We start from the raw sequence: 26,517 nt of genomic DNA, 5'->3' as shown, positions 1-26,517 counted from the left end.
GCAGCGCTGCGGATCATGGGCAGGAGGACGTGCGTCATCACTGTCCATCTCCACAGCATCGTGCCCAGCCAGCGACTCCGCCGGAGCGGCACAGCGCATGCGTGGGGCAGGTCTGCACCATGGAAACCCATCATCAGAGAGGGAAGGTTCCTAACTGGACATATCATTGGATCAATTTGGAAAGTAAGAAAATGAATATAATGTTAAATAAATGAAAATAACGTCATAGCTCATCTCTATTATGGCATGTTCTATCGACTGTGCCACAGAATGAATACAGCGCATGCATAAAGCATAGGCACTGAATAAGACTGTCATTCAAAAATACAGATATGACAGCCAAATGATCGTAAGATAGAACAGGGTTAGAAAATCGCCTCAAGTTATAAAAAACATGGAATTGAGGAGAGAATAGGGCTGCCAAAGCCCATACAATTTCCAATCAAAATACAATAGATAATATTAAAATTTATAACGGACATTGCATACAGACACTAACCATGCCACATAGCAGTTAAATTATCAGATTCCATTGGAACATAGAGAGGTGTAATATAAACGTACCATCAAATAAGGGGAAATAAAGTAGGAGATTATTATAGATCAAAGATTTCCCATATAGAAACAGTCTTATCTCAGTCTAAAGTGATTATAAGGAGGAAGCAGCGGCCTGATTAAAACAGGAGCTCCAATTAAGGTAAAAAGCAGCATGCACCCAGCAGATTTCCGACCCGGTTAATCTGTCTGAAGCACGCCGCATCACCTCATCAATAGAAGCTTTGCCACCGTCCGGGGCTGTTTCTAGTAGTTTTTCTTCCAACAAATACATGCAGAGGTGTATCTAGCCTTTCCTGCACCCGGGGCAAAGAATCAGTTTGGTGCCCCCCCCCCAACCTCCCCCATTTGAACTATACCTCTATTGAAACTGTATGACCAAGCCAAGGTACGTTCCCGAATCCCAGTAATGTTGAAATGGATACCCATAAAAGTAAAATTAATTGAGACAGCGGTGGGTTAAGTGTTTTTGAATATCCATATTGAATCAGGAGCCCCATATAATCCTGCATAAAGGTTAATAATGGCCCCATAAGATGCTCCATATTAAAATATGCCCCATATATTCCTGCATAAAGGTTAATAATGACCCCATAAGATCCTCCATAAATATATTTGCCCAATATAGTACTGCATAAACGTTGATTATGACCCCATAAGATGCTCCATAAATATATTTGCCCCATATAGTGCTGCACAAATGTTGATTATGCCCCATAAGATGCTCCATAAATATATTTGCTTCATATAGTGCTGCTGAAATGTTGATTATGCCCCATAAGATGCTCCATAAATATATTTGCCCCATATAGTGCTGCAGAAATGTTGATTATGCCCCATAAGATGCTCCATAAATATATTTGCTTCATATAGTGCTCCTGATCCTGAAATGTTGATTATGGCCCCATAAGATGCTCCATACAGACACACCCCATTTGCTGTTGCTGCGACAAAAAATAAATAAATCACATACTCACCTCTCCGTCGCTCAGGCCCTCAGCACTTTCAATATTCACCTGCTCCTCGTTCCGGCGCCACTCCGTCTTCAGCTTCTTCTGCACTGACGTTCAGGCAGAGGGCGCGCACTAACCACGTCACCGCGCCCTCTGACCTGAGCGTCACTGCTGAAGACGGAGCGGCGCCGGAACGAGGAGCAGGTGAATATCGCGCAGCGCTCCCCTCCCTGTTATACTCACCTGCTCCTGGCGCGGTGCAGTCCCTACTTCCCTTGCGCCGACAGCTTCTTCCTGTATTGAGCGGTCACTGTTACCGCTCATTACAGTAATGAATATGCGGCTCCACCCCTATGGGAGGTGGAGCTGCATATTCATTACTGTAATGAGTGGTACCATGTGACCGCTCAGTACAGGAAGAAGCTGCGGCGTCGGGGAACCGGAGACCTGCAGGGACTGCGCCACCATGAGTAAGTGAGTATCTCAGTGTAGGGGCGGCAGAATGCCGCCGATGAGAAGCCTCCTTGGACCGCCGCATCATCAGGCGGCCCGCTGGCGCCTCCCTGTCGGCTGCGCCCGGGGCACATGCCCCGGCTGCCCCCCTGGATATGCCACTGAATACATGCATGTCTTCCAACTGACAATACACTCAGAATTGATTGAACCCATTGATTACCCAATTGAACGGTGGCGCAGTGGTTAGCACAGCAGCCTTGCAGCGCTGGAGTCCTGGGTTCAAACCCCACAAAGGACAACATCTGCAAAGAGTTTGTATGTTCTTTCCGTGTTTGTGTGGGTTTCCTCCCACATTCCAAAGACATACTGATAGGGAATTTAGATTGTGAGCCCCATCGGGGACAGTGATGATAATGTGTGCAAACTGTAAAGCGCTGCGGAATATGTTAGCGCTATATAAAAATAAAGATTATTATTATTAACCCACTTGCAATTGTTTCATATGCATGGTGTAATCAACCCCCTCATACTGTAGTTACGTATTTTTCGGACTATAAGACGCACCGGACCATAAGACGCACCCCAAATTTGGGGTGAAAATTGCAGAAAAAAAAAGAAAAAAATATTTTTTTATAAAATGGGGGTCTGTCTTATTGTCCGAATTTACAGTATCTTACCTGAGGGCTGGCGGTGGCAGAGCAGAGTCACAGGAGGCATGGTGTCAGCAGAGGTGCGGTGATTCGGTGGGCGATATAGCGTGCACCTGAGCAGGGTCCCTTCCTGTTTAGGAGGGCGACGCCATGGCCTCGTGTCCATGGGGGGGGTGCAGCAGTGCTGTGGCGGCGGCAGTGGTGTGGAGATGATGAGGCGCAGTGAGCGGTATGGCAGGGTCCCTTCCAAAGGTGAGGTGACGCAGCGGCCCATTATCCAAGGTAAGCAGCAGAGCCAGGTGAATCAGGGCTTTATTGGTGGCGGCGGCCACAGATGAAGTGCTCTGCTTCCCGGGGCTTCAGGAAAATGGCCGCGGGAGGCCGCGTGTGTGCAGATGGAGATCGCGGCGGCCATTTTCCTGAAGCCGCGTTCACAGATTTAGAACTCGGCTTCAGGAAAATGGCCACCGTGATCTCCATCTGCACACGTGCGGCCTCCCATGGCCATTTTCCTGAAGCCCCGGGAAGCAGAGCACTCCATCTGCGTACGCGCGGCCTCAGGAAGATGGCCGCCGCCACCGATAAAGCCATGATTCACCCGGCTCTGCTGCTTACCTTGGATACCGGGCCGCTACATCACCTCACCTGTGGAAGGGACCCTGCTCACGCCATACCGCTCACTGCGCCTCATCATCTCCGCACCACTGCTGCCGCTGCACCTCTGCCGCCGCCACACCACTGCCGGTAAGCCTGCATTCCAACTACAAGACGCACCCCCCATTTTCCTCACATTTCTGGGGGGGAAAAAGTGCATCTTATAGTGCAAAAAATACGGTATTTATCTTATCATATTGCCTCCAGGTGGTCATCATTTGGGCAAAGTGCAGTCTATGGTCTGCACTATCAGTTTGTTTATTTTTTACCATAATCTTGCACTGAATGTACTGATAATCTTTTATATGGCTATCATCCACATAGGGCTTCGTAAAGTCCAGTAAGGCGCAATTACGGGACAAGTGCAATATATATTTTTCTCAGCTTGTCCATGCTCTACCTATTACCTCCAGTAAATGTGTGTGGAGCGCCCCCACTGCCGCAGGGCCGAGGGGTACCCGGTGCCGGGCCTCTGTGTTCGGTTCTGGGGTTGTCACGGTGGCTAGGCCCGGTCCGTGACCCTGCTGAGGGGCGTCCAATGAAGATGGGGAATGATGAAGTGGTGGTGTGGTGCAGGTCGCAGTAAATAACGAGGACACCAGGTTGCAGTCTCTTTACCTCTTTACTGAAGGCTTCAGGATCCTCAGTCCGGAATACGGTTCACCGGGCTGCTTGAGTCTGGCCGGTCGGATGGCACCTCCAGAGTTCCCTTTGCAGGTGGAAATCTGTGCCTACCTTCTAGCGCTTGTGAGTTGTAGTCCTTCCCTGCTGCGCTTACGGGATAGTCCTCACAACTGTTGTGTCTGTTTCTGAAGTTCCCTCACAACTCGATTATGATGTTCTGCTTCGTCCCCCAGATGATATGGCTAGGACGCACCCGTATGACGGGTAGGCTCGGAGGTCTTCCGGGACCCTAGAGTCACCCCTCTCCAAATGTTGCCCCCTGTGTCTGCTTAGGTGATTTTGGGTGAGACAGCCCGCCTATAACTGACTGTCCTGCCGTAGGTTTGAAGTAAGGCCTGGAGCTCAATACTTCCTCGGCGTTCCGGCCACCGGCTACGAGCCTCAGTAGGATGTTGCCTCGTCTTACAGCACGACTCCTACTGGTGTTTCTCCTTGTTGCGTTGATCTCGTTTCTCACTCAGCACAATAAACCTCGCTTCTTGTCCTTTCTTGGGGTACCGCCGCAATGTCATGCAGGCGCGGTCCCGTAATGTTCTTTCTGTTCGCTAGGCCTCTGTCAGGATCCCACCCCTGACAGGGACCCCCCTGAATCTTCCCCTGCAACACCCTCTGCCACAGGATGTTGCCTGGTTCCAACCCAGTCAGCTTTCTGTCTAACTTCCTATCTAACCCCCAGTTTTACCAGATTGTGAGGAGTGGCCTAATACATAGCGCGCTAAGCTCCCCATGGAGGCCAGACTGTGAAGTGTATTGGTGTCTGTGATACCTGGTCAGGTGAACTCCTTCAGTGCCATCAGACGTACCAACACCCGCCTTAGCGGCGGAGCATCAGTACTGCAACGACCAGGACTCTGGGGCGCTGCATGTGTTTTGTTTCCTAAGTCTCATCCTGCACAAGTTTACCCATATTACTATATAGCAAAATACATCCACATAGTTCTCCATACAGTATTCTGTCCAGCATAATGTTTTAATGTAAAAAAAATAAATGCAAAACTCATCTGACCTCCTCATTTGCCCACTGCTCTGGTCTCTGCAGTGAGCATTCTGAAGCGCTGCACATCTCAGTGCAGCGGGCACCACGTAGTGGCGTAATGCCACCCGCTGCGCTGAAACGTCAAACGCCTAGAAAGAATAATGGGGGAGGGAGCATCAGCTGATGCTCCCTCTTTCATCATTGCTTTCTATTGTATCGGCTTTGGCAGCAATGGAGAGGGGGAGAAACTAGGTATTATTATTATTATTTATTACTATAGTGACATTTATTCCATGGTGTTTTACATGTGAGGAGGGGTATAAAGAAAAACAAGTACAGTAATGTTAAACAATACAAGTCACAATGGTACAGGAGGAGAGAGGATCCTGCCCACGAGGGCTCACAATCTACAGGGGATGGGTGAGGCTACAGTAGGCGAGGGTAGAGCTGGTCGCGCAGTGGTTTGGTCGATCGGTGATTACTGCAGGTTGTAGGTTTGTCAGAAGAGGTAGGTCTTCAGGTTCTTTTTGAATGTTTGCATGGTAGGTGAGACTCTGATATGTTGTGGTAGAGAGTTCCAGCGTAGGGGGAATTCACGGGAGAAAGCTTGTATGCGATTGTGGGAAGAGGAGATAAGAGGGGAGAAGGAGATTTTGTGAGGATCGGAAGTTGCGTATAGGTAAGTACCAGGAGACGAGGTCACAGATGTATGGAGGCAGGGCGGCGTCAGCACCCGGCGTACCCGGGCAAGTGCCGGGTGATTTTTTTTATTATCGCAGCAACAGGAAATGGGGCAACTGTCTGTATGGAGCATCTTATGGGACCATAACGTTTGTGTAGCACTATAACGGGGCAAGTGTCTGTATGGAGCATCTTATGGGGCCATAACATTTGTGCAGCACTATAATGGGGCAAGTGTCTGTATAGAGCATCTTATGGGGCCATAATGTTTGTGCAACACTATATGGGGCAAGTATCTGTATAAAGCATCTTATGGGGCCATAACGTTTGTGTAGCACTATAACGGGGCAAGTGTCTGTATGGAGCATCTTATGGGGCCATAACATTTGTGCAGCACTATAATGGGGCAAGTGTCTGTATAGATCATCTTATGGGGCCATAATGTTTGTGTAGCACTATATGGGGCAAGTGTCTGTTTAGAGCATCTTATGGGGCCATAACGTTTGTGTAGCACTATAATGGGGCAAGTGTTTGTATGAAGCATCTTATTGGGCCATAACGTTTGTGCAGCACTATATAGGGCAAGTGTCTGTATAGAGCATCTTATGGGGCCATAACATTTCTGCAGCACTATAATGGGGCAAATGTCTGTATAGAGCATCTTATGGGGCCATAACATTTGTGCAGTACTATATAGGGCAAGTGTCTGTATAAAGTATCTTATGGGGCCATAACGTTTGTGCAGCACTATATGGGGCAAGTGTCTGTATAGAGCATCTTATGGGGCCATAACGTTTGTGCAGCACTATATGGGGCAAGTGTCTGTATAGAGCATCTTATGGGGCCATACCATTTGTGCAGCACTAAAATGGGGCAAGTGTCTGTATGGAGCATCTTATGGGGCCATAACATTTGTGCAGCACTATAATGGGGCAAGTGTCTGTATGGAGCATCTTATGGGGCCATAACATTTGTGCAGCATTATATGGGGCAAGTGTCTCTATAGAGCATCTTATGGGGCCATAACGTTTGTGCAGCACTATATGGGGCAAGTATCTGTTTACAGCATCTTATGGGGCCATAACGTTGGTGTAGCACTATAATGGGCAAGTGTCTGTATGGAGCATCTTATTGGGCCATAACGTTTGTGCAGCACTATATAGGGCAAGTGTCTGTATAGAGCATCTTATGGGGCCATAACGTTTGTACAGCACTATATGGGGCAAGTGTCTGTATGGAGCATCTTATTGGGCCATAAAGTTTGTGCAGCACTATATGGGGCAAGTGTCTGTATAGAGCATCTTATGGGGCCATAACGTTTGTGCAGCTCTATAATGGGGCAAGTGTCTGTATAGAGCATCTTATGGGGCCATAATGTTTGTGTAGCATTGTATGGGGCAAGTGTCTGTTTAGAGCATCTTATGGGGCCATAACATTTGTGTAGCACTATATAGGGCAAGTGTCTGTATAGAGCATCTTATGGGGCCATAACATTTCTGCAGCACTATAATGGGGCAAATGTCTGTATAGAGTATCTTATGGGGCCATAACGTTTGTGCAGCACTATATGGGGCAAGTGTCTGTATAGAGCATCTTATGGGGCCATAACGTTTGTGCAGCACTATATGGGGCAAGTGTCTGTATAGAGCATCTTATGGGGCCATACCATTTGTGCAGTACTATATAGGGCAAGTGTCTGTATAAAGTATCTTATGGGGCCATAACGTTTGTGCAGCACTATATGGGGCAAGTGTCTGTATAGAGCATCTTATGGGGCCATAACGTTTGTGCAGCACTATATGGGGCAAGTGTCTGTAGGGAGCATCTTATGGGGCCATACCATTTGTGCAGCACTATATGGGGCAAGTGTCTGTAGGGAGCATCTTATGGGGCCATAACGTTTGTGCAGCACTATAATGGGGCAAGTGTTTGTATGAAGCATATCTTATTGGGCCATAACGTTTGTGCAGCACTATATAGGGCAAGTGTCTGTATAGAGCATCTTATGGGGCCATAACATTTCTGCAGCACTATAATGGGGCAAATGTCTGTATAGAGTATCTTATGGGGCCATAAAATTTGTGCAGTACTATATAGGGCAAGTGTCTGTATAAAGTATCTTATGGGGCCATAACGTTTGTGCAGCACTATATGGGGCAAGTGTCTGTATAGAGCATCTTATGGGGCCATAACGTTTGTGCAGCACTATATGGGGCAAGTATCTGTTTTGGACATCTTATGGGGCCATAACATTTGTGCAGCACTATATGGGGCAAGTGTCTATATAGAACATCTTATGGGGCCATAACGTTTGTGCAGTACTATATGGGGCAAGTGTCTGTATAGAGCATCTTATGGGGCCATAACGTTTGTGCAGCACTATATGGGGCAAGTGTCTGTAGGGAGCATCTTATGGGGCCATAACGTTTGTGCAGCACTATATGGGGCAAGTGTCTGTATGGAGCATCTTATGGGGCCATAAGTAACGTTTCTGCAGCACTATATGGGGCAAATATTTTTATGGAGCATCTTATGGGGCCATTATTAACCTTTATGCAGGATTATATGGGCTCCTGATTCAATATGGATATTCAAAAACACTTAACCTACTGATGTCTCAATTAATTTTACTTTTATTGGTATCTATTTTAACATTACTGGGATTCAGAATGTATCTTGGCTTGGTCATACAGTTTCAATAGAGTTAAGGTTCAAATGGGGGAGGTTTGAAGGGGGGGGGGGTGCCAAACTGATCCTTTGCCCCGGGTGCAGGAAAGGCTAGATACACCTCTGACAGTGAGTACTGGACTATGGAGCCATTCTTGGGGGGCGGGGGGCTGTGCTGCATGCTACATGTCTGTGCTATATACTACATGGCTGTTCTATACACTACATGGCTGTGCTATATACTACGTGGGCCGTGTTATATACTACGTGGGCTGTTATATGCTACGTGGGCTGTGCTATATACTACATGGCTGTTTTATAAACTACGTGGGCCGTGTTATATACTATGTGGCTGTGCTATATACTATATGGGCTGTTATATGCTACGTAGGCTGTGCTATATACTACTTGGCTGTTCTTTACACTACGTGGGCTGTGTTATATAATATGTGGCTGCTATATACTATATGGGCTGTTATCTGCTACGTGGGTTGTGGTATATACTACGTGGCTGTGTTATATGCTATGTGGGCTTTATATACTACATGGCTGTGTTATATGCTATGTGGCTGTGCTATATACTACATGGGCTGTGTTCTATACTACATGGCTGGGTAATATGCGATCATGAATCGTGGTATGTGTTAAAGAGGGGGGCCCACTGAGACTCTTTCGCCCGGGGCCCTCATAAACCTGGAGCCGGCCCTGTATGGAGGAGACAGGTTGTGGATGGCTTTCAATGTCATGGTTAGGGTTTTGAACTGGAGTCTTTGGGTAATGGGGAGCCACTGCAAGGATTGACAGAGGGGAGAGGCTGGGGAATAGAGGGGGGACAGGTGGATTGGTCGGGCAGCAGATTTTTTAATAGATTGGAGGGGTGCCAGAGTGTTAGAGGGGAGGCCACAGAGCAGGAGGTTGCAGTAGTCAAGGCGGGTGATGATGAGGGCATGGACTAGAGTTTTTGCAATGTTTTTTCTTTTGAAAATTCTATATATCGCCATGTAAAGGGCTACGCGATGGGGACCAGATTCGCACTAAGTTATGTAAATATTTTCATGGGGGATTTTGAATCCATCTTCATCGTGCAGTCCCCCTGGCCCGTGAGCGAATAGCTCTTTACCGTCATTTTATTGATGACTTATTTTTCATTTGGACTGGCTCTGAGTATGAGGCCTTTGAGTTCATTGAAACCCTTAACAAAAATCCTCGGGGATCTTTCATTTTCAGCCTCCTTATCTGATACAGCCCTTCAGTTCTTGGATTTAATGGTGCAAGTGGATGCAACAGGAAAATTCATGACTTCAACACCCTTTAAAAGGGTTGAAGTAAATAGTTATCTTCGTTTCAATAGTGGTCATCTCCCTAAATGGATCACTAAAATACCTTACGGGCAATATTGGAGAATACGAAAAAATTGAACGAACCAAAGTGACTTTTCAAGATTTAGAATAAACGTTTCAAGCAAAAAGGTTACCCTAAAAAACTACTCCGGGACGCCTTTTATATGGTTAAATCTTTTTCTCAAGAGGATTGTATTAATAAGATTAACTCTCGGGCGAGTAACGACAGTGTTATTTCGGAACTTAGTAAGTGGAGTTTTATCACTACCTATAATCAATCCCATGTACAGTACAGACGAAATGTTTGGACACACCTTCTCATTTAAAGATTTTTCTGTATTTTCATGACTATAATTGTCCATTCACACTGAAGGCATCAAAACTATGAATTAACACATGTGGAATTATATACTTAACAAAAAAATGTGAAACAACTGAAATGTCTTATATTCTAGGTTCTTCAAAGTAGCCACCTTTTGCTTTGATAAATGCTTTGCATACCCTTGGCATTCTATTGATGAGCTTCAAGAGCTAGTCACCGGGAATGGTCTTCCAACAATCTTGAATGAGTTTCCAGAGATGCTTAGCACTTGTTGGCCCTTTTGCCTTCACTCTGCGGTCCAGCTCACCCCAAACCATCTCGATTGGGTTCAGTTCTGGTGACTGTGGAGGCCAGGTCATCTGGCGTAGCACCCCATCACTCTCCTTGGTCAAATAGCCCTTACACAGCCTGGAGGTGTGTTTGGGGTAATTGTCCTGTTGAAAAATAAAAGATGGTCCAACTAAACGCAGACCGGATGGAATAGCATGCCGCTGCAAGATGCTGTGGTAGCCATGCTGGTTCAGTATGCCTTCAATTTTGAATAAATCCCCAACAGTGTCACCAGCAAAGAACCCCCACACCATCACACCTCCTCCTCCATGCTTCACAGTGGGAAACAGGCATGTAGAGTCCATCCGTTCACCTTTTCTGCGTCGCACAAAGACACGGTTGTTTGAACCAAAGATCTCAAATTTGGACTCATCAGACCAAAACACAGATTTCCACTGGTCTAATGTCCATTCCTTGTGTTCTTTAGCTCAAACAAGTCTCTTCTGCTTGTTGCCTGTCCTTAGCAGTGGTTTTCTAGCAGCTATTTTACCATGAAGGCCTGCTGCACAAAGTCTCCTCTTAACAGTTGTTGTAGAGATGTGTCTGCTGTTAGAACTCTGTGTGGCATTGACCTGGTCTCTAATTTGAGCTGCTGTTAACCTGCGATTTCTGAGGCTGGTGACTCGGATAAACTTATCCTCAGAAGCAGAGGTGACTCTTGGTCTTCCTTTCCGGGGGCGGTCCTCATGTGAGCCAGTTTCTTTGTATTGCTTGATGGTTTTTGCACTGCACTTGGGGACACTTTCAAAGTTTTCCCAATTTTTCGGACTGACTGACCTTTATTTATTAAAGTAATGATGGCCACTCGTTATTCTTTACTTAGCTGCTTTTTTCTTGCCATAATACAAATTCTAACAGTCTATTCAGTAGGACTATCAGCTGTGTATCCACCAGACTTCTGCACAACACAACTGATGGTCCCAACACCATTTATAAGGCAAGAAATCCCACTTATTAAACCTGACAGGGCACACCTGTGAAGTGAAAACCATTTCCGGTGACTACCTCTTGAAGCTCATCAAGAGAATGCCAAAAGTGTACAAACCAGTCATCAAGTAAGGTGGCTACTTTGAAGAACCTAGAATATAAGACATAATTTCAGTTGTTTCATCATGTGTTAATTCATAGTTTTGATGCCTTCAGTGTGAATGCACAATTTTCATAGTCATGAAAATACAGAAAAATCTTTAAATGAGAAAGTGTGTCCAAACTTTTGGTCTGTACTGTATTTATTCAGAATTTGCTTAAAAATATTGGTTCATCTTGAACGGTGACCCAATTCTTTCCAAGCATCTTCCTAATAAACCAAAGGTTATCTACAGAAGAAATCGCAATTTACGTAACCTATTTGCTCCCAGCAACACTACATTAAAACCTTGCCCCCTAGGAACCAGAGCCATTCTAAATCCAGGCTGTTTTGCATGCAGAACCCCTAAATGTTTATGTTGCTCCTCCTTTGGGAATGGGGTAAAGCTGTTTACATCGAGAATGACAAGCACTAGCTACACCATTGTCATGTTGACTGTCAGTCTATTTTTGTTATTTACCTATTGCAATGTACTGTACTTGTGGCCTTCAGTATGTGGGCCACACCATTCAAACAATGAAACAATGTATGCTCGGCTCAATAAGCATCGCCACAGCATTCACAATTAGTATTTATTGCACAGCATGTCAAAAGATTTTTGTGTAAGGGTGCCGTCACACAGTGCAATTTTGATCGCTACGACGGCACGATTCGTGACGTTCCAGCGATGCATTTACGATATCGCTGTGTCTGACACGCTACTGCGATCCGGATCCCCGCTGAGAATCGTACGTCGTAGCAGATCGTTTGAAACTTTCATTCGTCGTCTAGTGTCCCGCTGTGGCGGCATGATTGCATTGTGTGACACAGGTTGTATACGATGTGCGCACAGTAACCAACGGCTTCTACATCGCAAATACGTCATGAAATTATCGCTCCAGCGCCGTGTATTGCAACGTGTGACTGCAGTATACGACGCTGGAGCGATACTTATACGACGCTGCAACGTCACGAATCGTGCCGTCGTAGCAATGAAAATGGCACTGTGTGACGGTACCCTTACACATCAAATAGACCCTAAATTCTTGAGTCTTATCATCATTGATCAAATTACTGATTATGTTCCAGATCGGATGGGAAGGCTTATCAACAGAGAAAGTTATTGGATTTATAAACTGGGTACTTTGGCTCCGAAAGGTCTGAATTTGACCATAGATAATGTTGTTAGTTAGCTACTTATTTCATTTTATTTTTTAGTGTGTAGTATTATGTATTTTTATACATTTTTATTTACATTTTATATATTTTAGGTATTATATTGTTTATCCTATTTTCTTATTTAACTTCCTCTGGCACTTTAAGAGTGTTTTGTGTTCCAATTAATTGTCTAATTGCCTACCTCCATTCATTAGTGCCTCTCCTTTTAGATATGTTACCATTCCCCCATTTCCCATGTCAACTGGGGCAGACGGCATACCGCCGTCAAAAAGCGTTGTGGATATTTTACTACCAATAAAGGTTTACACCTTTTAGTTCTATTTGCCCTTTTCTATTTCTACTTTAGCGCTCTTTAAAGATCACGTTATTCTTTTTTTCCATTACACATCCCTCTCTGAGGGCACAGGAGCAGCTTTGGTAGCGATGCTTCACCCACACCAGCAATAGGACCTGCTGTCACGTGTCTTCAGGACCTGCAGTCTCATGGTGTCCAGCGTGCATCTCGGCAACATCCGACACCGCCATCGTCCTACACCATCATACCGGCAGTAGGAAGCACCGCGACTCACAAGGTGCCATCGCCTTCTGTCCTCACTCTCCACCGGGGTTATGCAGGGGTGCATAACCCTTGAAGGTTAGTGGCCGCTTGACTGTGGTTATTCCCATACCCTGCATTGCCTCACTGGCCCTGCTCATGTGCGCTCCCTTTCTGTTGTTTTTTGAATGTTTTATTCTTGGAATTGTACTTGGGAATCTATAAAGAAGATATTAAATATTAACATGACAATTGGATATGATTTATACCAACATAGGATTTATATAAATATATATTCACTAGATGGCAGCCCGATTCTAAAGAATCGGGAGTCTAGAATCCATATATACTTTATTTATTCAAATGTAAGAATAATACAATTAATAAATAATAGTAAGAAAGAACAAAAAATGGCTGCACTCACCAGCTCTTGACAATTCTTGACAGTACGGCACATTTCTGATTGGTCGCTCGCGGCAGGCGGCAACCAATCAGAAAAGTGCCGCGCACCACGAAGGCATATATCTTTGTCCACCCTGAGCGGGTGTAGGACGCTGGTGACGTCACTTATCTCCGGACATTATCTCCGGACAAAGCCACGGAAGTTGGCACAAATTGCCGGAAGTAGTATTCTAGGCAATTATATATTAGATTTTAATGTTATCAGTGTTTACCTTTGAACGTTTATATTGTATTGTCCTGTCACCAGCCATGTGTACGATTATCGGCCGAAAGCCTCTCTGGAACCAATAATCACCCCATGTAAAGGTATCTTTATAAGTTAAAGATTCAGAATACTATGACTTTTATCATATCCTGAACAGTCAAGTTTTTTATGAACCGTTAAGGTTTTCTGGTTGAAGTAAAAAAAACTCTGAGTGTTTACAGTTTGAAACCATAAAATGTTGAAAAATTATGTCATTCTTGAGTATATCACTCAATGGTGCTCATAAACGTGTCAAATTTGATCTATAATATACTTTAATATACGTTACTTTAATCTTTAATATACTTAAGAACAGGGCCCCAGACATCACACAGGGGGTCTGAAACACTGCACAGTGGTCCAAAATATTGCTGTGCTCTGCCTGGGGCCCCATATGCTGCCTGGGGCCCCTGTGCTCTGCCTGGGGCCCCATATGCTGCCTGGGGCCCCTGTGCTCTGCCTGGGGCCCCTGTGCTCTGCCTGGGGCCCCATGTTCTGCCTGGGGCCCCTGTGCTCTGCCTGGGGCCACTGTGCTCTGCCTGGGGCCCCATATGCTGCCTGGGGGCCCCTGTGCTCTGCCTGGGGCCCCATATGCTGCCTGGGGCCCCTGTGCTCTGCCTGGGGCCCCATAGGCTGCCTGGGGCCCCTGTGCTCTACCTGGGACCACTGTGCTCTGCCTGGGGCCCCATATGCTGCCTGGGGCCCCTGTGCTCTGCCTGGGGCCCCTGTGCTCTGCCTGGGGCCCCATATGCTGCCTGGGGCCCCTGTGCTCTGCCTGGGGCCCCTGTGCTCTGCCTGGGGCCCCATGTTCTGCCTGGGGCCCCTGTGCTCTGCCTGGGGCCGCTGTGCTCTGCCTGGGGCCCCATGTTCTGCCTGGGGCCACTGTGCTCTGCCTGGGGCCCCATAAGCTGCCTGGGGCCCCTGTGCTCTGCCTGGGACCACTGTGCTCTGCCTGGGGCCCCATATGCTGCCTGGGGCCCCTGTGCTCTGCCTGGGGCCACTGTGCTCTGCCTGGGGCCCCATGTTCTGCCTGGGGCCCCTGTGCTCTGCCTGGGGCCACTGTGCTCTGCCTGGGGCCCCATGTTCTGCCTGGGGCCACTGTGCTCTGCCTGGGGCCCCATAAGCTGCCTGGGGCCCCTGTGCTCTGCCTGGGACCACTGTGCTCTGCCTGGGGCCCCATATGCTGCCTGGGGCCCCTGTGCTCTGCCTGGGGCCACTGTGCTCTGCCTGGGGCCCCATATGCTGCCTGGGGCCCCATATGCTGCCTGGGGCCCCTGTGCTCTGCCTGGGGCCCCATATGCTGCCTGGAGCCCCTGTGCTCTGCCTGGGGCCCCTGTGCTCTGCCTGGGGCCCCATGTTCTGCCTGGGGCCCCTGTGCTCTGCCTGGGGCAACTGTGCTCTGCCTGGGGCCCCATATGCTGCCTGGGGCCCCTGTGCTCTGCATGGGGCCCCATATGCTGCCTGGGGCCCCTGTGCTCTGCCTGGGGCCCCATATGCTGCCTGGGGCCCCTGTGCTCTGCCTGGGGCCCCTGTGCTCTGCCTGGGGCCCCATGTTCTGCCTGGGGCCCCTGTGCTCTGCCTGGGGCCACTGTGCTCTGCCTGGGGCCCCATATGCTGCCTGGGGCCCCTGTGCTCTGCCTGGGGCCCCATATGCTGCCTGGGGCCCCATATGCTGCCTGGGGCCCCTGTGCTCTGCCTGGGGCCACTGTGCTCTGCCTGGGGCCCCATAGGCTGCCTTGGGCACCTGTGCTCTGCCTGGGACCACTGTGCTCTGCCTGGGGCCCCATATGCTGCCTGGGGCCACTGTGCTCTGCATGGGGCCCCATATGCTGCCTGGGGCCCCTGTGCTCTGCCTGGGTGTAGGACACTGGTGACGTCACTTATCTCCGGACATTAGCTCCGGACATTAGCTCCGGACATTAGCTCCGGACATTAGCTCCGGACAAAGCCACGGAAGGTGGCACAAATTGCAGGAAGTAGTATTCTAGGCAACTATATATTAGACTAGATGACAGCCCGATTCTAAAGAATCGGGAGTCTAGAATCCATATATACTTTATTTATTCAAATGTAAGAATAATACAATTAATAAATAATAGTAAGAAAGAACAAAAAATGGCTGCACTCACCAGCTCTTGACAATTCTTGACAGTACGGCACATTTCTGATTGGTCGCTCGTGGCAGGCGGCAACCAATCAGAAAAGTGCCGCGCACCACGAAGGCATATATCTTTGTCCACCCTGAGCGGGTGTAGGACGCTGGTGACGTCACTTATCTCCGGACATTATCTCCGGACAAAGCCACGGAAGTTGGCACAAATTGCCGGAAGTAGTATTCTAGGCAATTATATATTAGATTTTAATGTTATCAGTGTTTACCTTTGAACGTTTATATTGTATTGTCCTGTCACCAGCCATGTGTACGATTATCGGCCGAAAGCCTCTCTGGAACCAATAATCACCCCATGTAAAGGTATCTTTATAAGTTAAAGATTCAGAATACTATGACTTTTATCATATCCTGAACAGTCAAGTTTTTTATGAACCGTTAAGGTTTTCTGGTTGAAGTAAAAAAAACTCTGAGTGTTTACAGTTTGAAACCATAAAATGTTGAAAAATGATGTCATTCTTGAGTATATCACTCAATGGTGCTCATAAACGTGTCAAATTTGATCTATAATATACTTTAATATACGTTACTTTAATCTTTAATATACTTAAGAACAGGGCCCCAGACATCACACAGGGGGTCTGAAACACCGCACAGTGGTCCAAAATATCGCTGTGCTCTGCCTGGGGCCCCATATGCTGCCTGGGGCCCCTGTGCTCTGCCTGGGGCCCCATATGCTGCCTGGGGCCCCTGTGCTCTGCCTGGGGCCCCTGTGCTCTGCCTGGGGCCCCATGTTCTGCCTGGGGCCCCTGTGCTCTGCCTGGGGCCACTGTGCTCTGCCTGGGGCCCCATATGCTGCCTGGGGCCCCTGAGCTCTGCCTGGGGCCCCATAGGCTGCCTGGGGCCCCTGTGCTCTACCTGGGACCACTGTGCTCTGCCTGGGTCCCCATATGCTGCCTGGGGCCCCTGTGCTCTGCCTGGGGCCCCTGTGCTCTTCCTGGGGCCCCATGTTCTGCCTGGGGCCACTGTGCTCTGCCTGGGGCCCCATAGGCTGCCTGGGGCCCCTGTGCTCTGCCTGGGGCCCCATATGCTGCCTGGGGCCCCTGTGCTCTGCCTGGGGCCACTGTGCTCTGCCTGGGGCCCCATATGCTGCCTGGGGCCCCTGTGCTCTGCCTGGGGCCCCATATGCTGCCTGGGGCCCCTGTGCTCTGCCTGGGGCCCCATATGCTGCCTGGAGACCCTGTGCTCTGCCTGGGGCCCCTGTGCTCTGCCTGGGGCCCCTGTGCTCTGCCTGGGGCCACTGTGATCTGCCTGGGGCCCCATGTTCTGCCTGGGGCCACTGTGCTCTGCCTGGGGCCCCATAAGCTGCCTGGGGCCCCTGTGCTCTGCCTGGGACCACTGTGCTCTGCCTGGGGCCCCATATGCTGCCTGGGGCCACTGTGCTCTGCCTGGGGCCCCATATGCTGCCTGGGGCCCCTGTGCTCTGCCTGGGGCCCCATATGCTGCCTGGAGACCCTGTGCTCTGCCTGGGGCCCCTGTGCTCTGCCTGGGGCCCCTGTGCTCTGCCTGGGGCCACTGTGATCTGCCTGGGGCCCCATATGCTGCCTGGGGCCCCTGTGCTCTGCCTGGGGCCCCATATGCTGCCTGGGGCCCCTGTGCTCTGCCTGAGGCCCCTGTGCTCTGCCTGGGGCCCCATATGCTGCCTGGGGCCCCTGTGCTCTGCCTGGGGCCCCTGTGCTCTGCCTGGGGCCCCATATGCTGCCTGGGGCCCCTGTGCTCTGCCTGGGGCCCCATATGCTGCATGGGGCCCCTGTGCTCTGCCTGGGGCCACTGTGCTCTGCCTGGGGCCCCATAGGCTGCCTGGGGCCCCTGTGCTCTGCCTGGGACCACTGTGCTCTGCCTGGGGCCCCATATGCTGCCTGGGGCCCCTGTGCTCTGCCTGGGGCCACTGTGCTCTGCCTGGGGCCCCATATGCTGCCTGGGGCCCCTGTGCTCTGCCTGGGTGTAGGACACTGGTGACGTCACTTATCTCCGGACATTAGCTCCGGACATTAGCTCCGGACATTATCTCCGGACATTAGCTCCGGACATTATCTCCGGACATTAGCTCCGGACAAAGCCACGGAAGTTGGCACAAATTGCAGGAAGTAGTATTCTAGGCAATTATATATTAGATGGGCATTTCCTGAAGGAAATACATGGTGCTTGAACAGCGCTACCAGCTTTACAGCAGCACTTTTCACACACGGGACTGGGGGGCGCGCTTACTTTTGCACCCGGGGCCGGGGGCGCGCTTACTTTTGCACCCGGGGGCGCACTTACTTTTGCACCCGGGGGCGCACTTACTTTTGCACCCGGGGGCGCACTTACTTTTGCACCCGGGGGCGCACTTACTTTTGCACCCGGGGGCGCACTTACTTTTGGTGGGCGGGGCCCCTCGGCCTCCGATTTGGTGGGCGGGGCCCCTTGGCCTCCGATGTGGTGGTCGGGGCCCCTCGGTCTCCGCTTTGGTGGGCGGGGCCGGGCCCCTCGGCCTCCGCTTTGGTGGGCGGGGCCGCTCGGCCTTCGATTTGTTGGGCGGGGCTCCTCGGCCTCCGATTTGGTTGGCGGGGCCCCTCGGCCTCCGATTTGGTTGGCGGGGCCCCTTATCCTCCGATTTGGTGGGCGGGGACTCTCGGCCTCCGATTTGGTGGGCGGGGACCCTCGGCCTCCGATTTGGTGGGCGGGGCCCCTCGGCCTCCGATTTGGTTGGCGGGGCCCCTCGGCCTCCGATTTGGTGGGCGGGGACCATCGGCCACCGATTTGGTGGGCGGGGCCCCTCGGCCTCCGATTTGGTTGGTGGGGCCCCTCGGCCTCCGATTTGGTGGGCGGGGACCCTCGGCCTCCGATTTGGTGGGCGGGGACCCTCGGCCTCCAATTTGGTGGGTGGGGACCCTCGGCCTCCGATTTGGTGGGCGGGGACCCTCGGCCTCCGATTTGGTGGGTGGGGACCCTCGGCCTCCGATTTGGTGGGCGGGGCCCCTCGGCCTCCGATGTGGTGGGCGGGGCCAGGCCCCTCGGCCTCCGCTTTGGTGGGCGGGGCCGCTCGGCCTTCGATTTGGTGGGCGGGGCTCCTCGGCCTCCGATTTGGTTGGCGAAGCCCCTCGGCCTCCGATTTGGTTGGCGGGGCCCCTCGGCCTCCGATTTGGTGGGCGGGGACTCTCGGCCTCCGATTTGGTGGGCGGGGACCCTCGGCCTCCGATTTGGTGGGCGGGGACCCTCGGCCTCCGATTTGGTGGGCTGGGACCCTCGGCCTCCGATTTGGTGGTCGGGGACCCTCGGCCTCCGCTTTGGTGGGCGGGGCCCCTCGGCCTCCGATTTGGTGGGCGGGGTCCCTCTGCCTCCGATTTGGTGTGCGGGGACCCTCGGCCTCCGCTTTCGTGGGTGGGGCTCCTCGACCTTCGATTTGGTGGGCGGGGCTCCTCGGCCTCCGATTTGGTTGGCGGGGACCCTCGGCCTCCAATTTGGTGGGCGGGGACCCTCGGCCTCCGATTTGGTGGGCGGGGCACCTCGGCCTCCGATTTGGTGGGCGGGGACCCTTGGCCTCCGCTTTGGTGGGTGGGGCCCGTTGGCCTCTGATTTGGTGGGTGGGGCCCCTCGGCCTCCGATTTGGATGGTGTGGACCCTCGGCCTCCGATTTGGTGGGCGGGGACCCTCGGCCTCCGATTTGGTGGGCGGGGACCCTCGGCCTCCGATTTGGTGGGCGGGGACCCTCGGCCTCCGATTTGGTGGTCGGGGCCCCTCGGCCTCCGATGTGGTGGGCGGGGCCCCTCGGCCTCCGATTTGGAGGGCGGGGACCCCCGGCCTCTGATTTGGTGGGCGGGGCCCCTCGGCCTCCGATTTGGTGGGCGGGGACCCTCGGCCTCCGATTTGGTGGGCGGGGACCCTCGGCCTCCGATTTGGTAGGCGGGGCCCCTCGGCCTCCAATTTGGTGGGCGGGGACCCTCGGCCTCCAATTTGGTGGGCGGGGACCCTCGGCCTCCGATTTGGTGGGTGGGGACCCTCGGCCTCTGATTTGGTGGGCGGGGACCCTCGGCCTCCGATTTGGTGGGCGGGGCCCCTCGGCCTCCGATGTGGTGGTCGGGGCCCCTCGGCCTCCGCTTTGGTGGGCGGTGCCGGGCCCCTCGGCCTCCGCTCTGGTGGGCGGGGCCGCTCGGCCTTCGATTTGGTGGGCGGGGCTCCTCGGCCTCCGATTTGGTTGGCGGGGCCCCTCGGCCTCCGATTTGGTTGGCGGGGCCCCTCGGCCTCCGATTTGGTGTGTGCTCTGCCTGGGGCCACTGTGCTCTGCCTGGGGCCCCATATGCTGCCTGGGGCCCCTGTGCTCTGCCTGGGGCCTCATATGCTGCCTGGGGCCCCTGTGCTCTGCCTGGGGCCCCTGTGCTCTGCCTGGGGCCCCATGTTCTGCCTGGGGCCCCTGTGCTCTGCCTGGGGCCACTGTGCTCTGCCTGGGTGTAGGACACTGGTGACGTCACTTATCTCCGGACATTTGCTCCGGACATTAGCTCCGGACATTAGCTCCGGACATTAGCTCCGGACATTATCTCCGGACATTAGCTCCGGACATTAGCTCCGGACATTAGCTCCGGACAAAGCCACGGAAGTTGGCACAAATTGCAGGAAGTAGTATTCTAGGCAATTATATATTAGAAGTTCAGACCCTTATACATATTTTATCCTGAGCAGGTACGGACTGGGGCTGAAATTCAGTCCTGGCATTAGCAATCACACAGGCCCATGTAGTCCCCGTCCCCAAGCACTAGATGGGATATATTACTAATATTACCCTGGATGGAGGAAAGCAAGAGTTTCTACAAGAGCAATGTTTCTAATGATACCAGTAGCCTGCTGGGGTAAGTGACTTTCTGTTCCGTCACAACTCTTAACAAACAGTTAAACAATGCTTTGGAAAACCTTCTATGATTTTAAGCTTTGTTGGATGTAATTATTTTTCTTTATATTTTCAGGTTCATTATTTGAACATTGAGATTTGTCTGAATATCATCATCTCATCTACCTGTGATGAAGGTAAGAACGAATCCTCCACTATCGTCAGCAATCAGTAATAAGTAGTGTTGAGCATTCCGATACCGCAAGTATCGGGTATCGGCCGATATTTGCTGTATCGGAATTCCGATACCGAGATCCGATACTTTTGTGGTATCGGGTATCGGTATCGAAACAACATTAATGTAAAAATGTGTAAAAGAGAGAATTAAAATAAAAAATATTGCTATACTCACCTCTCCGACGCAGCCTGCACCTTACCGAGGGAAGCGGCAGCGTTCTTTGTTTAAAATTCGCGCTTTTCTTTCCTTACGTGAAGTCCCGGCTTTGTGATTGGTTGCGTCGCAGTCACATGGGCGACGCAACCAATCACAGCAAGCCGTGACGTAATTTCAGGTCCTTAAGGATTTTAAAATTACGTCCCGGCTTTGTGATTGGTTGCGTCGCAGTCACATGGGCGACGCAACCAATCACAAGCCGTGACGTCACGGGAGGCTGGACACGCGCGCATTTTAAAATGCGCGCTTGTCCAGCCTCCCGTGACGTCCCGGCTTGTGATTGGTTGCGTCGCGATCAACCAATCACAAGCCGGGAGGCTGGACACGCGCGCATTTTAAAATGCGCGCTTGTCCAGCCTCCCGTGACGTCCCGGCTTGTGATTGGTTGCGTCGCGATCAACCAATCACAAGCCGGGAGGCTGGACAAGCGCGCATTTTAAAATGCGCGCTTGTCCAGCCTCCCGTGACGTCCCGGCTTGTGATTGGTTGCGTCGCGATCAACCAATCACAAGCCGGGAGGCTGGACACGCGCGCATTTTAAAATGCGCGCTTGTCCAGCCTCCCGTGACGTCCCGGCTTGTGATTGGTTGCGTCGCGATCAACCAATCACAAGCCGGGAGGCTGGACACGCGCGCATTTTAAAATGCGCGCTTGTCCAGCCTCCCGTGACGTCCCGGCTTGTGATTGGTTGCGTCGCGATCAACCAATCACAAGCCGGGAGGCTGGACAAGCGCGCATTTTAAAATGCGCGCTTGTCCAGCCTCCCGTGACGTCCCGGCTTGTGATTGGTTGCGTCGCGATCAACCAATCACAAGCCGGGAGGCTGGACACGCGCGCATTTTAAAATGCGCGCTTGTCCAGCCTCCCGTGACGTCCCGGCTTGTGATTGGTTGCTTCGCGATCAACCAATCACAAGCCGGGACGTCACGGGAGGTTGGACAAGCGCGCATTTTAAAATGCGCGCGTGTCCAGCCTCCCGGCTTGTGATTGGTTGACCGCGAAGCAACCAATCACAAGCCGGGACGTCACGGGAGGTTGGACAAGCGCGCATTTTAAAATGCGCGCGTGTCCAGCCTCCCGGCTTGTGATTGGTTGACCGCGACGCAACCAATCACAAAGCCGGGACGTAATTTTAAAATCCTGAAGGACCTGAAATTACGTCACGGCTTGCTGTGATTGGTTGCGTCCCGGCCACATGGGCGGCACGCGACCAATCACAAGCCGGGACTTCACGTAAAGGAAAGAAAAGTGCGAATTTTAAACAAAGAACGCTGCCGCTTCCCTCGGTAAGGTGCAGGCTGCGTCGGAGAGGTGAGTATAGCAATATTTTTTATTTTAATTCTTTCTTTTACACATTAATATGGTTCCCAGGGCCTGAAGGAGAGTTTCCTCTCCTTCAGACCCTGGGAACCATCAGGAATACCATCCGATACATGAGTCCCATTGACTTGTATTGGTATCGGGTATCGGTATCGGATTGGATCCGATACTTTGCCGGTATCGGCCGATACTTTCCGATACCGATACTTTCAAGTATCGGACGGTATCGCTCAACACTAGTAATAAGTGATTTTTACAATATTAAAATTTGGAGTCTCTAATTTAGTCTTTTGTTGAGTTTTATCATTTAATCTTTAAATTCTTTTATATATTTTGCCTTTTTTCACCACGTAGGGACACAATCAGTTGACGTCTTCATCACAAGCAGCTAACAGCAAACATCCAGAATCCACCTATTCTGATTGACACAAAGCTTCCAGCCTGTATTTTCCAGGTAAATATTTCTGTGTTTTTCCTCCATTCATATATGTTCTTCATGTCAATAATAAATCATTGTAAGTAACAATCATTCTTGTTTTCAAGAAGTGCAACAGTGCGGACATGATAATGAAAGCAAGGTGTAATAATAGAGGAAATGCAATATGGTTTTTATTACTGGATTTATTTCTAATAATTATTTTTTCTTGATGTACAATTTTTTTTAATTCTGGCTGAGAAAAGAAGGAAATGATGAAAGTTATCAGCCTACTGCTGTGGAGGAATCGCGAACACACAATCTGACGGGCGAGATTAGTCCCTCAAACATTACATGTCGTACAGATCTATTGTGAGTGCTCTCACCATAGTCGTATGATTCATGTTGCATTTTTCTAACATTACACTAATATTAGCAAATTCCTTTCTTCAATTTCCAAATTGGCCTTTTGTGTAGACCATATATAATGCAATATTTCATGTCTATTTCTACTGTTGACCAAAAATATAATGGTGAAGTTGCCTTTGCTGAGTTTGTTTCATTTGATAACCAGAACATATTGTCAAGTTTATTAAAAACATGTCTTTTAATTGGTTTCAGGTTAATGAGAAAGGCGACTTTTCGCTTCTATACAGATATAACACATCTTGGAAGAAAAAGGTGAAAATCTGCACCGACCTGTGCTGAGAACATGATTAGATGCAGTTTCCAAGACCTGGAGAATCTCTACATGTGTTTTTTTCAAATTTTTCTGAGTTAGAAATAAATACCATTAAAAATGAATCTATTAATTCCTTCTTGTTTTGGATTTTTGTTATGAAGATCGATGGCATTTGTAAAACATATTGCAATCAATGTGTTGTTTACTTGTGTTATTCAGCCATCATCTGCCTCGAACAGTCGAGAGGAGCGGAGCTCTGTTCGCGGCTGTTAAACTGTTAAATGCGACTGTCTACCTATGACAGTAGCATTTAATGTGCACCAGCAGGGGGGGTCCACCGTTCTATGTGTCCATTGGTGCCCCAGTGAAGTGATCATGGTCTGCTGATGACTATCGTGCCCGTCTTGATGATTCTCCTGTGGATACCAGCCTGTGCCTGGTGTTCATAGGAGACCATTATTTTTGCTATATACAGTGGGGAAAAAAGTATTTAGTTATCCACCAATTATGCAAGTTCTCCCACTTAAAAAGATGAGAGAGGCCAATAATTGACATCATAGGTAGACCACAACTATGAGAGTCAAAATGAGAAAACAAATCCAGAAAATCACCTTGCCTGCTTTGGCAATATTTATTTTGCAAATTATGGTGGAAAATAAGTATTTTGTCACCTAAAAACATGCAAGATTTCTGGCTTTCACAGACCTGTAACTTCTTCTTTAAGAGGCTCCTCTGTCCTCCACTCATTACCTGTAGTAATGGCACCTGTTTGAACTTGTTATCAGTACAAAAGACTCCTGTCCACAACCTCAAACAGTCACACTCCAAACTCCACTACGGTGAAGACCAAAGAGCTGTCGAAGGACACCAGAAACAAAATTGTAGCCCTGCACCAGGCCGGGAATACTGAATCTGCAATAGGCAAGCAGCTTGGTGTGATGAAATCAACTGTGGGGGCAATAATAAGAAAATGGAAGACATACAAGACCACTGATAATCTCCCTCAATCTGGGGATTGATGCAAGAGCTCACCCCGTGGGGTCAAAATGATCACAAGAACGGTGAGAAAAAATCCCAGGACCACACGGGGGGACATAGTGAATGACCATCATAGAGCTGGGACCACCATAACCAAGGCTACCATCAGTAACACACTATGCCGCCAGGGACCTGCAGTGTCAGACATGTCCCCCTGCTTAAGACAGTACATGCCCGGGCTCGTCTGAAGTTTGCTAGAAAGCATTTGGATTATCCAGAAGAGAATTGGGAGAATGTCATATGGTCTAATAATACCAAATTAGAACTGTTTGGTAGAAACAAAACTCGTCGTGTTTGGAGGAGACAGAATGCTGAGTTGCATCCAAAGAACACCATACCTACTGTGAAGCACGGGGGTGACAGCATAATGATTTGGGGCTGATCCTCTGCAAAGGAACCAGGACGGCTGATCCATGTACAGTACAGACCAAAAGTTTGGACACACCTTCTCATTTAAAGATTTTTCTGTATTTTCATGTCTATGAAAATTGTAAATTCACACTGAAGGCATCAAAACTATGAATTAACACATGTGGAATTATATTACCAAAAAAGTGTGAAACAACTGAAAATATCTCTTATATTCTAGGTTCTTCAAAGTAGCCACCTTTTGCTGTGATGACTGCTTTGCACACTCTTGGCATTTTCTTGATGAGCTTCAAGAGGTAGTCACCGGGAATGGTTTTCACTTCACAGGTGTGCCCTGTCAGGTTTAATAAGTGGGATTTCTTGCCTTATAAATGGGGTTGGGATCATCAGTTGTGTTGAGCAGAAGTCTGGTGGATACACAGCTGATAGTCCTACTGAATAGACTGTTAGAATTTGTATTATGGCAAGAAAAAAGCATCTAAGTAAAGAAAAACTAGTGGCCATCATTACTTTGAGAAATGAAGGTCAATCAGTCCGAAAAATTGGGAAAACTTTGAAAGTGTCTCCAAGTGCAGTTGCAAAAACTATCAAGCGCTACAGCAAGGCGCGGGAGTGCCGCTATACAACAAGACAACACCAGACACTAATACAATCTCTGGGGATCACCCATGTATAACACATGAGCAGTGTTACAACGCTAGACACTTCAGGGCATAGCAGGAAAATCCTTCCTTTTTCAACTCTGCACTTTACAATTTTGAAAAAAAAAGCAATTAAGGCTCAGGCAGAGGCGAAACGTCTTTCTTTTTGTAATAAATACTTGAAATTTATCAGCATAATATCACTATGAGTGTGCGGTGAAGCTATATTTATTAGTATTGGAATCATTTGATCCATTACACCAGCACTTCGCAACCCTGACCGAGTGCACGCTAACCTTATCTCTGTAACCTCTTGAAGAAAACGTTTGCCAAATCAGACAAGGTGATTTTCTGGATTTGTTTTCTCATTTTGACTCTCATAGTTGTGGTCTACCTATGATGTCAATTACAGGCCTCTCATTTTTTTAAGTTGGAGAACTTGCACAATTGGTGGCTACCTAAATATTTTTTTCCCCACTGTACAGGAATGCTCTAACATTGCTGCGCACAGCACAAGCGATCACATGATTTCAAGTTGGGTAGGACAAACAAAATATGGTGGTCTGGTCCAGCGTCAGACTAGGGCACCTTGGGCACACTCAAGAAAATCATTCTTGGGGCCCATTGTGTAGCTACATAGAAATAGATACAAGACCACCAATTATGCGGTAAAACACGCTAATATCAGGGTATAATATAAGGTTGAACACGTCTTAATGACATAGCAGGGGTTGGGGTATCTCACCTAATAGAATATAATGTAGCCCCCTCATAGAATGTAAGGTAGCCCCCTCAGAATATAATTTAGCCCCCACATAGAATATAATGCAGCCCCTGACATAGAATAAAATGCAGCCCTCATATAGC

The 26,517-nt window shown here is 49.6% G+C and overlaps 1 long non-coding RNA gene across 1 annotated transcript; it reads left to right on the top strand.

Moving 5' to 3' along the window:
• The first annotated feature begins 20,866 nt into the window (after positions 1-20,866).
• Positions 20,867-23,667, top strand: LOC143809101 (uncharacterized). The gene is made up of 3 exons (XR_013222070.1): positions 20,867-20,928; positions 22,860-22,959; positions 23,542-23,667. It is a non-coding gene; the product is annotated as an uncharacterized LOC143809101 (long non-coding RNA).
• Positions 23,668-26,517: the final 2,850 nt, after the last annotated feature.

The sequence above is a fragment of the Ranitomeya variabilis genome, chromosome 2 (assembly GCF_051348905.1).
Source record: "Ranitomeya variabilis isolate aRanVar5 chromosome 2, aRanVar5.hap1, whole genome shotgun sequence".
Lineage (NCBI taxonomy): Eukaryota > Metazoa > Chordata > Amphibia > Anura > Dendrobatidae > Ranitomeya > Ranitomeya variabilis.
This window is presented reverse-complemented; position numbering and strand designations above follow the sequence as displayed.